This window comes from Trachypithecus francoisi, unplaced genomic scaffold (genome assembly GCF_009764315.1).
Source record: "Trachypithecus francoisi isolate TF-2019V2 unplaced genomic scaffold, Tfra_2.0 Lachesis_group13, whole genome shotgun sequence".
In the NCBI taxonomy this organism is placed as follows: Eukaryota; Metazoa; Chordata; class Mammalia; order Primates; family Cercopithecidae; genus Trachypithecus; species Trachypithecus francoisi.
This window is the reverse complement of record NW_022681458.1, coordinates 35,636,856-35,653,926: the sequence shown is the minus strand read 5'-3', so window position 1 is coordinate 35,653,926 and position 17,071 is coordinate 35,636,856. Positions and strand designations below refer to the sequence as shown.

The following is a 17,071-nucleotide window of genomic DNA, read 5'->3' as shown; positions in this document are numbered from 1 at the left end:
GAAAAGCCCCTTATAAAACCTTCAGATCTCATGAGAACTCACTCACTATCTATCACAAGAACAGCATGGAGTTAACTGCCCCCATGATTCGACTACCTCCCACCGGTTCCCTCCCACGACATGTGGGGATTATGGAAACTATGGTTCAAGGTGATATTTGGTTGGGGGCATACAACCAAGTCATATCAGTGGGGGAGGGCAGGAAGGGAAAAGAGGCCTGTGAAGGAGGTGAGCTGACCTGTTTGATGGCTGATTACATGTGGGCATCAAGGGAAAGACCGGTGCCAGAGATAACTCTGGAGCCAGGCTGGAACAACTGGGTAGCTGGAGGTGCCATTCTCCTCATAGATGAGGAAGGATGGGTGTAAGTCTGGGTAGAAAGGCAGAGTGGTAACAATTCTGGGCTCTAGAGCATGGTTCCAATGGATGGCATATAGAGAACTTGAAGTTATCCATGGCAACCACCTCATGAGATTTGAAATATATATATGAAAAGGAAACTGAGATTTATAAGACTACATAATTCCTAGAATTTAAACTGAATCCCTGGAATAGTATTTTGCTTTGTTTGGTTTTTGTGCCAATGGAAAGGATTTCAAAGATGTAGATGTCTCCAAACTGAGGTTCTATCATTGATCACCATTAGGAGTATTAAATTGATGGGAAACAAACTGGAAATAGTCATCTCTTAAAAAGCCAACTTTTTTTACAAGGAGTCTCTATAGTTAATAAAACATCGATCATTGATATGAATATCAGGAAATTTATACTCTATGTGAGAAGTAGAAAACTGCACAGGTTGCAGACTAGACAAGTTAACAGTTCTTTCTCTGTCAGCACTTAAAATCCATACCGTGACTTCTCTCTATGGTATGGGGTGAAACGTGCCAACAAATTGACTTAGATGATGTCAGTATCTGAAAATATGGAAGAAATTATATATTGGAGGAAAAAGAAGAAATTCTTATGTATTAAAAGGTGTTGACAGCTTCACCACAGAATAGCAAAAATGTCCTTAAAGATAAAACACTTATTTCAAAATTTTAGAAACCACAATTACAATTTTATACACTATGTGCAGGAAAAGTCATTTTTAGAAAGAACATTGAAATCAAAGTTTACGAAACCAGTAACCTTGTGGCAACTTCCTGGTGAGAACCTCATTCTTCAGGAATGTGAAAAGCATCAAATTAAAAGGGTGGAAAGTTTGTAGATTGCGTAAACATAATTTACCACAGGCGGACAACGAACAAGACAAAACATGTCACTTAATATGGTTTGCAAGTCAAGATGTCATCCTGGTGCCAGTTGCATCATGGTTTCAGGAAGAGATTTCCAGGTAGATGACCAAGAACTATGCCATCTATGCCACGCCATCTATGTGGCTATGCCCATGTAAGCATTGTTATCCACAGGCTGTAACTGGACATGTTTGTTAACAGGTTTCCACCATACACCATAGTGACAATGGCTCCTCTAGAATAATTCCAGAAAGATCTATGCCAACAGTGCTTGTTTGTGTCATTTCTAGCAGTAAAACCCCCATTTTCTACCATTTACAGGAATCAATAAAGACTCACTGACTTAGCACTCCAACAGGGGGGCAACTTCACATCATTTTAACATGCTGCCTGAACATTTAGCAGGAGACGAAGCCTGTCCCTTCACAGTTAAAGAGTTTAAAAATGAGAATTCCTGGGCTAAGATGCATGCGAGAATATCTTATTCTTTTCTGTGTTGATAAAGAGATGGGGCAAGAAGGTAAGGAGACATGGGAACTTACAGAAGCTGCAATGGGGGAGTCACTGAGGAGTAAAAAAAAAAAAAAAAAAAAGTCATACCAAAGACAGAATTTACAGACTAGAAGCCTACAAGCTGTGGCTTCATCTGTCCTCTGCAGAAAGGTTCATCGTGTCGTTTATCAAGGACCCATCTCATAAGCTCCCTTACTGGATAAAGAGAGAAAGCCATTGCTCTAGCAGAACAAGGCATGATCCACATCAAGATACATTATATATACATGTAAATACACACACACACACACACATACACTATATATATAAAAGATATGTTTATGTAAGGTATATGTATTATACACACACATGTATCGTATAGATACAATATACATAGATACACATACATATACACTGTTTTTAGAGCAGTTTCAGGTTCACACCAAATTTTAGAGGAAGGTGCAGAGATTTCTCATAAACCTCCCACAACACATGCATCACTTCCCTCATTACCAACATTCCCCACCACAGTGGTAGAACTGTTACATCTGATGACCCTGCATTGACACATCATAATCACCCAAAGCCCATAGTTTACAGTAGATCTCTCTCTTGGTGGTGTTCATTCTTTGGGTTTGGACAAGTGTATGACATGTATGTATCATTATAGTATCATGCAGAGTATTTTTACTGCCCTAAAAGTCTTACGTGCTCTTCCTAGTTATACCCCACTCCATACTGTTACCCCTAGCAACCATTGATCTTTTTGCTGTCTTCATAGTTCTGACTTTTAGAATGTCATGTAATTGGAATCACACAGTATGTAGCCTTTTCAGATTGGCTTCTTTCACTTTATAATACGCATTTAAGTTTCCTCCATGCTTTTTCATGGCTTGATAGCTCATTTCTTTCTAAGGCTGAATAATATTGCAGTGCTTGGTTGTAGCACAGTTGATTCATTCACCTACTAGAGGATATCTTGGTTGCCTCCAAGTTTTGACCATTATGAATAAAGATGCTGTAAACATCTATGGGCGGGTTTTTTTGTGAACATAAGTTTTCAGCTCCTTTGGGTAAATACCAAGGAACATGATTGCTGGATCAAGTGGCAAGACAATGTTTAGTTTTGCAGGAAAGCACCAAACTATCTTCCAAAGTGGCTGTACCATTTGAATTCCCACAAGCAATGAGTGAGAGTTCCTGTTGCTCCACATCCTTGTCAGCATTTGGTGTTGTCAGTATTTCTAATTGTGGCCATCCTAATAGGTGTGTAGTAGTATTTCATTGTTGTTTTAATTTGCATTTCCTTGATGACATATGATGCAGAGTACCTTTTCATATACTTATTTGCCACTCTTCTTTGATGAGGTGTCTATTAAGCTCTTTGGCCCATTTTGTAGTTGAGTTTGTTTTCTTACTGGTGAGTTTTCACATTCTATGTATATTTTGATAACAGGCCTTTAACAGATGTGTCTTTTTTTTTTTGAGACGGAGTTTCGCTCTGTCGCCCAGGCTGGAGTGCAGTGGCCGGATCTCAGCTCACTGCAAGCTCCGCCTCCCGGGTTTACGCCATTCTCTCGCCTCAGCCTCCCGAGTAGCTGGGACTACAGGCGCCCGCCATCTCGCCCGGCTAATTTTTTGTATTTTTTTTAGTAGAGACGGGGTTTCACCGTGTTAGCCAGGATGGTCTCGATCTCCTGACCTCGTGATCCGCCCGTCTCGGCCTCCCAAAGTACTGGGATTACAGGCTTGAGCCACCGCGCCCGGCCAACAGATGTGTCTTTTGCAGATATTTTCTGCCAATTGGTGGCTTCTTTTTTCATTCTCTTTTCACTGTCTTTTGCAGAAGTTTTTAATTTTAATGAAGTTCAGCTTATTTTTTTCCATGGATTGTGACTTTGATGTATCTAAAAAGTCATCACCATACCCAAGGTCATCATCTAGGTTTTCACATATTTTATTTTCTAGGAGTTTTATGGTTTCACATTTTAAATTTAGATCCGTGAGTCATTTTGAGTTAATTTTTGTGAAGGGCATAAGATCTATGTCTAGATTCATTTTTTGCATGTGGATGTCCAGTTGTTCCAGCACCATTTGTTGAAAAGACGGTCTCTTCTCCATTGTATTGCCTTTGGTGCTTTGTCAAAGATCAGTTGACTGTACTAAAATAGGTCTACTTCCGGACTTCCTATTCTGTTCCATTGATCTATTTGTCTATTCTTTCACCAATACCACAGTGTCATGATTAGTGATGCTTTATGGTAAATCTTAAAGTTGGCTATTATCGGTTCTCTAAGTTTATTCTTCTCCTTCAATATTTGGTTTACTCTTCTTGGTCTTTTCCCTCTGCATATAAACTTTAGAATCAGTTTGTAAATATCCAAAAAAGACTTTCTCTGTTTTTGATTGGGATTGCATTGAATCTGTAGATTAAGTTTGGAAGAACTGACATCTTAAGAGTATTGAGTCTTCCATCCATAAACATGGCATGTCTCTCCATTTATTTAGGTCTTCTTTGATTTCTTTCATCAGAATGTCATAATTTTCCTTAGATGTTATAAATATTTTGTTAGCTTTATACCTAAGTATTTCATTTTTGAGGGCTGCTAGTATAAATGGTATTGTGTTTCTAATTTTAATTTCACTTTTTCATTACTGGTGTATGTGAAAATGATTGACTATTGTGTATTAATTTTGTCTTCTGGAACCTTGCTATAATTGCTTATTAGTTCCAGGAGGGTTTTGCCAGTTCTTCCAGATTTTCTACCTAGATGATCATTTCACCTGCAAATGCAGAGTTTTTTTTTCCTTTCCTATCTGTAAACCTTCTATTTCTTTTTCTTGTCTTAGTGCATTAACTAGGACTTGAGTACATTTTTTAGTATCCTGTTTGCTATTTCAAAAACCAACCAAATGAAAACAATGTCCATCAGGGCCAAAAGCAGCAAATGCTTGAGAAAAATATTTTTCTTCGTTTTTTAACCTTAAAAAAGTGGTAGGAAATGAGAAAATATTTTAAATAATTCAGATGATTTGATGCACTGTGAGTGATAAGTGAATTATAAAAGTGAAAGCAAACGTACATGGATTTTATATTCAGATCCCATATGGGCCTAACTACAGAACAAAAAATTAAAAAGCAAAGACTTTTGAAAGAGTAAATGGGTAATATGTATTTAACTATTTCTCAAGGATAGCTTAAAAATGAATTATGCTTGCAATGTTTCTTTTCCTGTGATGACAAACACAGTGGGAATATTTTTTTAAAGGGATCTTCACTTATGATAACAGTGTCTCCAAGAGTGTTCAAGTCTCCCTGCTCTCGTCAGATGGTTCAATGCAGTTGGCTTTTAAAGCTACCAAAGTAACTTCCTGAGTATTTGGCCTGTCTTGTGGATTGATTCAGAACTACCCATTGCTTTCCAAAGAAAGTTGTTTCCGTATTTTATGAACTCTTCTGTAACATTTATTTCCGGAACATTGATAAGAATAATGCTGATGGAAAGCAGTTTAGGCTGCAGGTATATACCTAAGTTTTCTGCTTTGGTGGAGTAAATGTAGAGGTCACCTCACTGGATTGGCTCTGTATCAATGTGTATCCACTCTTTAGCTACTTGTAGCCTGTCTCTCACCAGGGATATTCACAAGGGCCCTGTTCATTGGCCCCTGAGCAACCACTCTTCCACTGATAAGCTGCAACATCTGCCCCAAGAATTGATTTCCCCACAGACTCTACTCCTCTCAGTAGCCTCTCTTTACATCGACAGTGTTACCAGTGCATTAGATCAGGTAAGCTTCTGTGTGTCAATTCCAAATAACAATGTGGTAACTAGAGTTTCATTAATATCATGTCATCCAAAACAAGAGTTTTATATCCATTGTCAATACTATGACCATTTGTGTCAAAAGAACAAGATCCTCCCCAAATCTCTTGCACGTTTGTCACATTTAAGAAGTTTACAACAGACACATCTATAACCCTACAATCATCTTGGCACCTATACAGAAAGCTATAGTTAAATTATTGGAAAAGTATACAAGCAGATGAAGGTATGTCTACTATGAAACATAAATAAAACATGTATCCTTACAAGAGAAAGAAATATAAGCCAGAATCTAAGAATGAATGATAAAATAGGATCATGAGAAAAAATGGTATCAAGGTATTGGTGGTGTAAAAATGGATTGACCCAAATCCAACCTTTCAAGCTGACCATGTTACATCCTGATTTTACTATCACATAATAATTAGTGATTTAACTGTACAAAGTCAAAATCTATCTCATTATTATATAGATTCTTGCATTGACACATCCTGTCAAATTATCTTACTTTTTCTGTTTTTTAAATGCATTTTAAACTCATCCCTTCCCAATCAGAAAAAAATAAGCTTTTCCCAACCAGAAAGAATAAGGTAAGGGCCATCTCTTGAAACCTTTTCTGCATTCTCTGCAGTACCTAGTTAGATAGTAGGTATTTGGTAAATATATGTTTTCAAAAAGTGACTATAATGAGCTATGTTATAATAAAGTGTATCCAGTGTAAGAACACAAGTAACACAATGAACAACTAAATAGCAAAAGGTAAAAACGTAAATATTCCCATAAAACAGATGTTTGAAGCTGTAAGAAAATATAATTATCTTCCTAGCATTCTAATTGTTTATTTTTGTGTGCCCTGAAGTCTGTTTTCAAAAAAGAAATGAGAATGGTTGAGCACCTGTATTTTGAAAATCAAAATGGAGTGGGGTGGAGGTGAGGTATGTCCAAGTTAAAGAATTAATAGAAAACCCTGAGTGGCCCATTTAAGGAAGAAAAAAGGCTATTGTGGCATCATCAGCTTTTCCTGGCTCTCTCATTCTCATCCTCATCCTCAGAGATGAGGTCTCTCCTGTGATCCAGAGGTACCTTTCCAGTATCAGTTTGAGAATTCTAATAAACAAGCTGAAGGAGCGGAGTCCCCAGAGGGGTGTCTGTGCGGACAGGGAAGGCAGCTGTGGTTATGAACCAGCACACACCAGCGGCCGCCAAGCTATTGTGGGACTTTGTGTGAATGGATGACAGTTTTCATTTCACTCCCCAGCAGAGGTGGTATCCAGCCAGCACTACTTCAAACCAATTTTGCAAATCACATTTTGTGGCTGCAAATTGGTTTACTGCACTCGCCCCATTTTGGAGGCCAGCCTTGCCTGATTTAAGGTGGTGCCTTTGTTGAGGGGTGACAGTTAAAGAAGGATTCCCTTTTCTCTAATTGAAATGACAGTATATTCTTTCACAGATTAATTTCAACTACCCATATTTATATCCTTTAATCAGGATTATAAAAACAGCATAGATAATTTTCTGCGCTATTCTTTTTTTAATTTTGGGGGCAGTAATAATGGCCAGTTGGCTCTTGACATGTATTGCCTTATACAGCAGTTTTATTACAAGCACTCTACCTTAGACCGTTTATCATTGTATTCTTAATTATTTTTAAACTTGATTTTTTCTCATATTTAAGTAAGGGGGGAATGAAGTTTAAGTCATAGATTTCACTGACATTCCTTCTGTGAACTTAAAGATGATACTTCCATAAAGAGATTTGTCCCCTGGACTATATCTCACACTGAAATAAAGGCCTTCTTACTGGAAGAAATATTTCTTAAAAATGAGTACTTGCAAGAAGTGTTCATCTGTGAACTTTTACCAATTAGAAATGGCTCCATACTTAAGACTCTTTAATAATGTCTGTTAAGCAGCATTTTAGCTCATTTTTATAACACATTCAGGTTTGGTGATTTATATTAAACATTAAATGTAATAAATTTAGGTCTTTTTTCAAGTATGACGCACAGTATCTCTGAATCACCCATTTCAGCAGAGTGCCCCTGGAAGGTCCAATCTCTCGCTATCATTCATGCTCATAATAAAATGGGCTTCTCCGGTCTCTTCCTTGACATCTGTAATAATGGGAATGACATGTGAGTGGTGATACTGTAACAGGAGGGCATGTTGATATTGCTTCATGGCTGGGACTGAGTGGCCATGACCGGAGGGCGGGCTGAGAACACACATCAACAACTTGCTGTCTCAAATCTGCACCAAAAGCTATGCTAATGCCTATTTTTTAACTATACAAAAATTCAAGGAGTAAGTTTCAGAGCCTTAAAAAATGTGCTTTATATGTCTCACTGTGTACGACTGGAGTTTTTAAAAGAATTAATCACAAAGAATTGAACTTGGAAACATGAATGGATCTCTTAATGATAGTCATATAAGGGAGACTTAAAACCTTCCTCTGTTTCAACCATTCTACCGATGGTTGTTGCATTCTTCACTTGGTGAGTCATGGGAAGGCACGAGACACTAATATGCCTTGGAAAAAAAGCCACTCTCCTTGATGAAATAATTAGAATAGCCTTCTTTAGAACTATCATGAGAAATTTCACTATAAATTATTCTATTTCATAGTGACAGTGACTTGCAATATAAAGTAAGTTTTGACTGCAATCTGAGTATAAAATGCCAGGATACTTTTGGGAATATGTATCTTTAATTGAGAAAATGCTCATAATTGCAAGTATTTGAATAAGATTAAGCATTAACTAATGCTTTTGTTAAGATACCTAAGCATTTATACCCAAAAGAAAGGGAATTGGTATATCTCTTTGGTATATCAAAGAGATATCTGCCCTCCCACATTTCTTCCAGCACTGTTCACAATAGCCAAGATTTGGAATCCACCTAAGCATCTATCAACAAATAAATGGATAAAGAGAATGCGGAGTAGGGGGGATATATATATATATATATATCACCTGTCGTTTATATCCGGTCATATGTGTGTATGTGTGTGTATACACATATGTGTGTATACACACACATACACACATATGACATTGTATCCTGTCTCATATGTGTGTGTGTATATATATGACAGGATCTTATTCTTTTTATGGCTGAATAATATTCCACATGGTGCACAAGGATGCAGAAACATAAAATAAATAAGATCTAGTATGTGATAGCACACCAGGGTAACTACAGTCAATAATTTATTATCTATTTTTAAATAACTAAAACAGTGGAATTGGAATGTTCCTAACACAAAGGAATGATAAATGCAGAGGTGGTGGATGCCTCAGTTACCCTGATGCGATCGTTACACATTGTATGTCTGTACCCAAACATCACATGCACCCTGTAAATAGATACACCTACTATGTGCCCATAAAAACCAAAAATTAAATTTTTAAAAAAGATACCTAAACCATCTAAAAACTTTAATTATTTTCTTAGAATAAAAAGATGGTGGAAGTGGGCATAACTCCAGTTTTCAGGCACATGAAGGTTATCGCTTCTGTGGCAACGTCTGTGGATGGGTTTAGAGATGGTCCACACAGCCTGGCAGCAACTTGGTTCCCAGATGGGGAGCTTGGTCCTGGCTGTCTTCATTTCTGGTTGACACTTGGAAATGACTAGATGAGAATGCATGCGTTAGCCAACCCAAATCCGTCCTTCATGCAATCAGTCTTCAATCTCAAACGGGCTGTTTCTACAGCCTGTGTGTCTACACCAGCTGGCCTAGAATTTGGGGTGCATTTCCTGTAGAAATGATGCACTTTGCAGTGAGCAGATTGCCAGACAAGCACAAATCTACTTAGCTCATGTAAGTGAAGTGCTGTCCATGTGAAAATCGGCTCAAAAATATGGTTGCTGTGGGACTTCGGCTGACACACCTGCCCTGGTGTGGGCATTCTCTGCAGCTAAGAGACTCTGGATCATTCCTATCGTCTTGCCTTTACACACTAGAGTCTCATAAAAGATGAGAAATAATGAACGGAAACAGAATGAAGAAACAGTACTTTTAAGAATACCATTACAATGCTGGTAATTAAAGCAGAAAAAATAAAATTAAGTAATCATGTTCCATCTATTTTAATAATTGTGCTTGAGAAAAAGCAGGTTCAATCAGAGAAGGATGAGGAAGTAGCTGGAGGCTGTGTTTGAGGTTCTCAAGGAGGCATCTGGCCACTCTCCATGTCTATGACTTTGATTCCTTTGGGGATTTTTTTAAATTCTCTAGACTAGATTATTCTCTTTTCCTCAACTATTTTTGGCAATGAAACACAGAACAAGTGGAACCAAGAGCAACAAGGAAGATTTTTATTTTTTATTTGTTTTCCCTACGTGTCTAGGGAAGAGTGAGAGAGGCAGGGAAAGGAGACTGGGAGCTAGTAAAGGAGGTGGCGTTGCCTCTGATAAAGTAACTGAGGAGTTTATGTCAACGCTTGTAGGGAAGCAGCATGCTCAATTCCCTTGCCAACTGATGCAGGTGAGGGGAAAAAAAGAAGGGATGAGGAAGAGATATCTGAGCCTGCAGTTCCCTGTGACAGCTGGGGAAAAGGGCACCGAATTCAGGACAACTCGGTCGTTGAACTGGCCATTCTCAGAGTAGTAGGGAACGGGTTCTTGTGGCGGGTGGGGGGAAGAGTGTAAATATATAACCTAATTGTATAGAAATATAAGTTAATTGTTACAAATGTGTATGGAATTGGTTGTTCTTGATTCAGGGAGATTCTGGTTGTTCTTGATCCAGGACAGAAAATGCACAGTATATGCTCTCCATGGATTCTTTTGTGAAATGAAAATTAGAGCATAGCAAGTGGTTTTGAGCCTTCTTTTAACAAGTACTCAGGCACTGCCTGTGTTATCAGCTTGAAAGTCTGCTAAGAATGGATGGCAGAATCCGTGCTGTTCACATTTGCTCTTTGAACTCAGAACTGATCTGAGTGCATGGCAATGATGACAGAACGAATTAGGAAATGCTGGAAATCATATGCAAAGAAGTTAGTCATCTCTCTCCTCCTAAGCTCTGTGTGTGTGTGTGTGTGTGTATGAGAGAGAGAGAGAGAGAGAGAGAGAGAGATGCACATACTATTCTGGACTGGCTTGAGAACAGACATCATGATGATGGTGGTGAAGAGGATGAAAGCAACTAATAGTCACTGACTGCTCATTGCATGCTAGGCCCTGTCCTAAGCATGTTATGTGTATTCACTCATTTAATCCTCACCACATCCCTATCATGTAGGTTCCATTATTTATCTATTTCACAGTTGAAGCGTTTCTTACCCAATTTTAATTCGATAGTCCCAAATGCAACCAACATGAATCATACCTTTTGTAAAATGATCTTAAAACCATACTCATTTGGACAAATTGGAACAACCATTTTGATATATAGCAAAGGATACTACGGAGGTCTGCCACAGTCTTTAATCTACTTCCGTTTCCTGTCTTATATCCCCCTCTTCCACCTTACCTCCAGTTCTACTGGCCCATCTTCTAACTGTCTACACAACCTTGGAAGCCTGTCACTTCCAAAGTGCCCCAGTGTGCTCCTCATAAATTGTAAAACGGAGAGGAAGACACAGATTTTAAACATTCTCCTTCATTTTGCTGGGAATTTATACAGTAAGGAGCCATGTTACCCATGACAACCCTAAGACACTACAGGGCATTTTCAAATATTTTGTCTTGGAAACTTGATTTTGGAAGTATTTAGGAAAATGCTTCAAAGTCAAAAATTACAGGCAGTTAATCACAACTGGAAATAATTCTTTGTAGATCTGAACTCCAATATGGTAGTCGCAACAATATGGGGCTATCAGACATTTAAATGTGTCTGAATTATGATGTACTTTAAATGTAAAATGCACACCAGGTCCCAAGACTTAATGCCAAAAGCAAAAGAATGTTAAATATAAATTATTTTTACATGGATTACTTGTTGACATTATCATACTTTGGATATATTGGGTTAAGTAAAATAAATTATTAAAATTAGTTTTACTTGTGAATGTGGATACAAGAAAGTTTTAAATTGTATATGTGAGGCCAGACACAGTGGCTCATGCTTGCAATCCCAGCACTTTAGGAGGCCAAGGCGGGCGGATCACCTGAGGTCAGAAGTTTGAGACCAGGCTAGCCAATATGGTGAAACCCCGTCCCTACTAAAAATACAAAAAATTAGCCTGGTGTGGTGGCAGGTACCTGTAATCCCAGCTACTCGGGAGGCTGACGCAAGAGAATCACTCGAACCCGGGAGGCAGAGGTTGCAGTGAGCCAAGATTGCGCCACAGCACTCTAGCCTGGGCAACAGAGCAAGAGACTCCATCTCAAAAATAAATAAATAAAAATAAATAAATGATATATGTGACTTGCATTATTTTCTCCTGGGGCAGCACTGCTGTAGACCCTCTGACAAAGAGGCTCCATCTATATATGGTGATGGTAGCTCCTGTTGAACCACCCTGCTGAAAGTTTGAAGAGCACATGTTCAACCTGAGCCTTCTTTTTTGGAAAACATTTTTTTCCCCTTAAATTGTGCATAATACCAAGCACACCTGGATTTCTGGATAATTGCACCCACAAGTGGCTACATGCAGACACAATTAGGTGCTTGCAACTTGTTGAAGGCACAGGTGTCTAATTGCGCCCACAAATGGCCGTTTGACAGGCACCACTCATTGTGCACACCCGCTGATTATGGGCAGAAAATGACGCCAACCAAAATGGAGGCCTGGGTAGTGAAGGCATGAAAATAGGTCCTTCGTAACCCCATAGCCTTGGAATGATTGCTCACTCCTTTCTGGTTTAATCTTTTGTGTGGAATGCCTGCCTAGGTGTTTATGGCAGGAGGCATATTTGGAATGCACAGGCTGGGAGATGAAAATGTGTATGCCCTGTCCCACAAAGTAAATGCTGTCTTGGGCTTTTAAGTGAATTGGGGCTAACAGAACCCACATTGTCAACCTGAGTAACCTTAAAGTGGATTGCACCCTGCTAGGGCCGGCTGTTTATAATGGCTAAAAATGATGGAGTATGTGAGAATCCCCAGGGACCCTTTGGTAAATAGTAGTTTTTAAAGGGTTAATCCAACCTAATGAATCATTTAAGTGGGGATGAGAAGGCCAGGATGGTAGCCTCTGGAAGAATCGGCAGGCATTTATTTAAATGGGAGCAGTTAGGGAGGGAGGAGGCCAGCTGTGTGGCAGGGGCTGTTGGTGCAGGTCACTTCTCCAGGCAAGGAGTAATTGATATCCCCAGCTCTCCTAACAGCTGAAACAACAAAGTGGAACATGGAAACATGTTCACTTACACAGATTTCAATGTCCAAAGGAAATGTGGGGGACACTTAGGCCCTGCCTCTTCAGGTTTTAGGGCTTTGAGGGTGGGGAATCAGGAGTCAGCTGTTTCTCCCCCCTCACATTTCAGGAAGGGCTTTGAACTGGATTTCAGTAGCTTTGTGGGCTCTTGCAGAAAGAAAGCCTTGTCAGCACTGTGGATGCTAAGTATCCACCCTCCGGCCACAGCAGGTCTGGTGGTCACGGGAACCCACATCTTACATTTATCAGAGCAGCCTACATCCTCAAGAAACCAACGGTTCAGGCATTGGTTTCTGAGCTCTCGGAAGGCCAATGTGAGGAAATTCAAAACACAGAAGCTTGACTTGGTTTTTCCAGGGCAGAAAAAAGATTTTCTCCTAATGAGGGATGGCTTTCATAGTGTGTGTTTATTTGCAATATAAGTAAGTACATGATTTACCCATCTTGACAAATTCTCTGTCTTGGATCTTCACATCCCTTTGTGTCTGCTCTTTATTTATGATGATAGCTGCCTATTTTTGAATGGCAATGCTATTGTAATAAATCTCCATAAAAAGCCAATTCTCAGTTCAAGTTACTGCAGGCTGAATATGAGGAAGACAGTCAGAAAACACATATTGATTGTCCTCCTTTAGAGACTCTGTGACAGGCTCAGCTCAGAACTTCTTTCATTTTGCCTGGACTGCAGCTCAACCTAATGTCAACTTGCCGTAATTCTTTTATGTGGAAGGCTATTATTCCATTATGATTTTCTGTCTTGTCACCTAATATCCAGAAAGGGTTCTGTTGGGAAGAGATTACTGGAGAATATTCTTCATCTCAGATATTTCATTCCATATGGTCTGGTCTGACCTTTATTTTCAAAAGGCAGTGGAAAATGTTCTGTTTCCTGTTATTAACCATCTTTATACATAGCCTTAAGATATACAAAATTATATACATATTATATATATTTTATATACATATATATAATTTCTTTAGGAATTTGGCATACGGATAAAATTATTTGGGTTTCACAGTTTCACACATTCTAAGTCAAAATTTTCCTATACTTGACACATTGCCTAGTATCTGATGCCCAGTTATTGGAGACAATTTAGCACTGACACAGACTAGCATGGTGTAATAGTTTTCCGTTGTACAAAGGCCACTGCAAAATTTCAATCTGGGCCAAACATCCCTGTGGTTTTTTTTTTTTTTAATGTTTCACAAGTTGTAAACGTTGATACCAAGTATGTGGTGGCTGTTGTAAGGCTTTGCCGTTTGTCCATTTCAAATTTCTTGCAACAACTAGCACTGTGAATTTCTCGAGTCTTTCTTCCAAGAGCAAAGAGTCTCTATGTCAACACATCCGCTTTCATCCTTTGGCCTTAACAAGTAAACTTCACATTGGCGTGTGTTAAGAGCCACATTGATAAGCACAGTTGACCAGAAGACCTACGTTATTATCAGGTGCCTTGTGGGGTCTAGTGTCTGTTGCTAATATAGAAATCATAGGTCTCAAAGAGCTAATGTGGTATTTGAATGAATCATTACATCTTGAAAAATCACAGAAGTCACTGGTCATGAGACAAATTGTTTCCATTTCTTTGTAAGTCACAATTATATTTGCAGTGTAGATTTGGTTTTGTTTCTTAGCATTTTTATGAAGAAGCTACTTAATGGAAAAGGATTCAGAAGGCCTATTCTTAAAACTCTTAATGACCACAATCAGCACTAGACTATATCAGATTTATATCTGATGGTTGACTATTGTCCTATCCATATTTAATAAATCACTGCTCTAATGTTCTCAATAATAATACCATGGCCATCAGAAACAGTTTATACTCTTCTCCAAATTCCTGACATGTAAGAAATGCAGTAATAACTAAAAGCTTCTGGTACCTCATTGTGTTGGCACTGACCTTAACTTCTCTCTGTGGCTTTCCCTTTCCCTAATGTAGATAGAGCTGCCGAATCTCAGGCAAGCACTCAGGTACTGGACTATTCTAGTTGGGTTTTTGCTTTTTATTGATTTGGAGTTTTAAAATCTTCTTCTACCATGAACTCTACGGTAAGAAAATAAATAGAATTTCTAGTCTTCATTACATGGAAAAGAGTTACTGAGCTATTTCGTTTCCTCCCTTTTTCTTCCCCCTTCTCTTTTCCCAGCTTCCCATTTATAGCCCTACTTTGCAGAGACAGCAACAGATACTCTAGAAGCAGGATGAAAATGAGAGTGGATTTACAATATGGAAAGCAAAGGCCATGTGTTCCTAAAGGGCAGGGAGGGCCTTAAGGGTGGGGCTTTGACTTTTCACCTCTGCCTCCTCTGCCTAGCACCTGCATGCAGTGGGCATTCAACTCATATTTAAAGCGGAACAAGAAGGAAAGGCAAAAAGTCGGGAAGAAATAAACAACTGAGGAGAAAATTTCCAGACATTTAACTGTGAAGGTGTCAGAAAAGACAACTCTCTATTTTCAACCATACTAAGTGGACATTATACTTGTATTGTTCTGTGAATTTTCTAATTGAGTCATGAAAATTATTTCATTGAAAGCACATTCTTTTTTAGTACTTTGTATTTTTCTCATAAAAAAGGTTCCCTGTAACATAAATGCATAAAACAGTAGAAAATTGTGATTGAGATGACATGGCATATTTTGCAAGTTTCAATTTTCAGTACTTTGTTTCTATCCCAGAACATTCTTTCCACAGCTCAATTCTTATTTTTGTTACTCATCCAGACCTGAATTTTGAGTGATTGGAGTTTTTCCAGACAAGTAATGTTTTTTTTTTTCAAGTGTGAGATTTTGTGTGCATGCATGTGTGTGTGCATGTGCATGTCTTCTGTAGAGTTATAGAAAGCTCAGTTTTAAAAGGTGGCAAAAAAAAAAAAAAGGAATCAGTGAATAAAGTGGAATTAAGAGTCACCTGTAACCTTGATGCTGGTGGTGGTACGGATGTGTACATTTGTAAAACCTCATGGAACTGAACAGTTAAAATGGATACATTTATTGTATATGCATTATACTTCAATAAAATTTTTAATTAGAAAAAATAAAAGCTCATCTTCATCTGGGCTTCACTTGCTAGTCCGTGTCATGGCAGAGCTTGAGTTCTTAGGAAATCTTCCATTGCCATGGCCCTTGCTGCTCCCTGGCAAACTCCAACTCTCAGGGATCTCCACAATCCCCTGGCTTTCAAAAGCACAGGAGAGAACCCAAGCAAGTCTGGCTGCTTTGTGCTGCTCCTTAGAAACAAATTTCCATATTCTTGGGCCACAAAATAGTCTGCCATTCAAATAAGCATCTCTATCTGGGCATGGTGGCTCATGCCTGTAATCCCAGCACTTTGGGAGGCTGAGGCAGGTGGATCCTTTGAATTCAGGAGTTTCAGACCAGTCTGGGTAACAGGGCAAAACCCCACTTCTACAAAAAATACAAATATTAACTGAGCATATTGGTTCATGTCTGTGGTCTCAGCTACTCAGGAGGCTGGGATAGGAGGATCTCTTGAGCCTGGGAGGTTGAGGCGGCTGCAGTAAGCTGTGATCACACCACTGCCCTGCAGCCTGGGTGATAAGGTGAGACCCTGTCTCAATCAATCAATCAATCAATAAAATCCTGAGCCGTATTACTCTTTTTATCCAATCAGTATGCCACAAGATGAGATTATAGTCTCACCAAAGTCAGGCTCTCCAAACCTCACTCCAGATCCAGTCCCATCTCAAATGCTGTCTCTAAATAGAGAGATGCAGACAGAGATGAGGAACTAATCAAGGTGCATGTTTCTGTGTCGGAAGGAGGAGCAGGCTGAAAGAGATGGGCAAAGTGGGAGTCATTTTTCTACCTTCCTTTTTTATTTACTCCCTTGGATCTGAGCAGGCAAAAACTGTCTTGGCATGTTTTATATTTATACAACTAGTTGCAAATTAACTGCACACTCACAATGTTGTCTCCTATTGGAGAATTGCTAGAGGACTCCAGTTAGGGATGATTAACTTTCTCATAAGTAGACTAACACAGGTGTATATGTAGTTATTAAAGTTAGTTATAGGCACAGATATCTGAGCCTAAAGAAGTTTTTCAGGAACCAAAAATCTATCAGGCACCCTCCTACACTCCATGCCTCTCCTATGTCCACTAACATCTTTATCACAGCTAAAAGAGAAATTCTTCTAGGTCTTTTGCTTTTCATTTT

The 17,071-nt window shown here is 38.9% G+C and overlaps 1 protein-coding gene across 4 annotated transcripts in view; it reads left to right on the top strand.

The window, feature by feature from the left end:
• PARD3B (par-3 family cell polarity regulator beta) overlaps positions 1 to 17,071 on the top strand; it is a 1,137,826-nt gene that overhangs the window by 1,087,222 nt on the left and 33,533 nt on the right. The gene's annotated exons all lie outside the window — the stretch shown is intronic.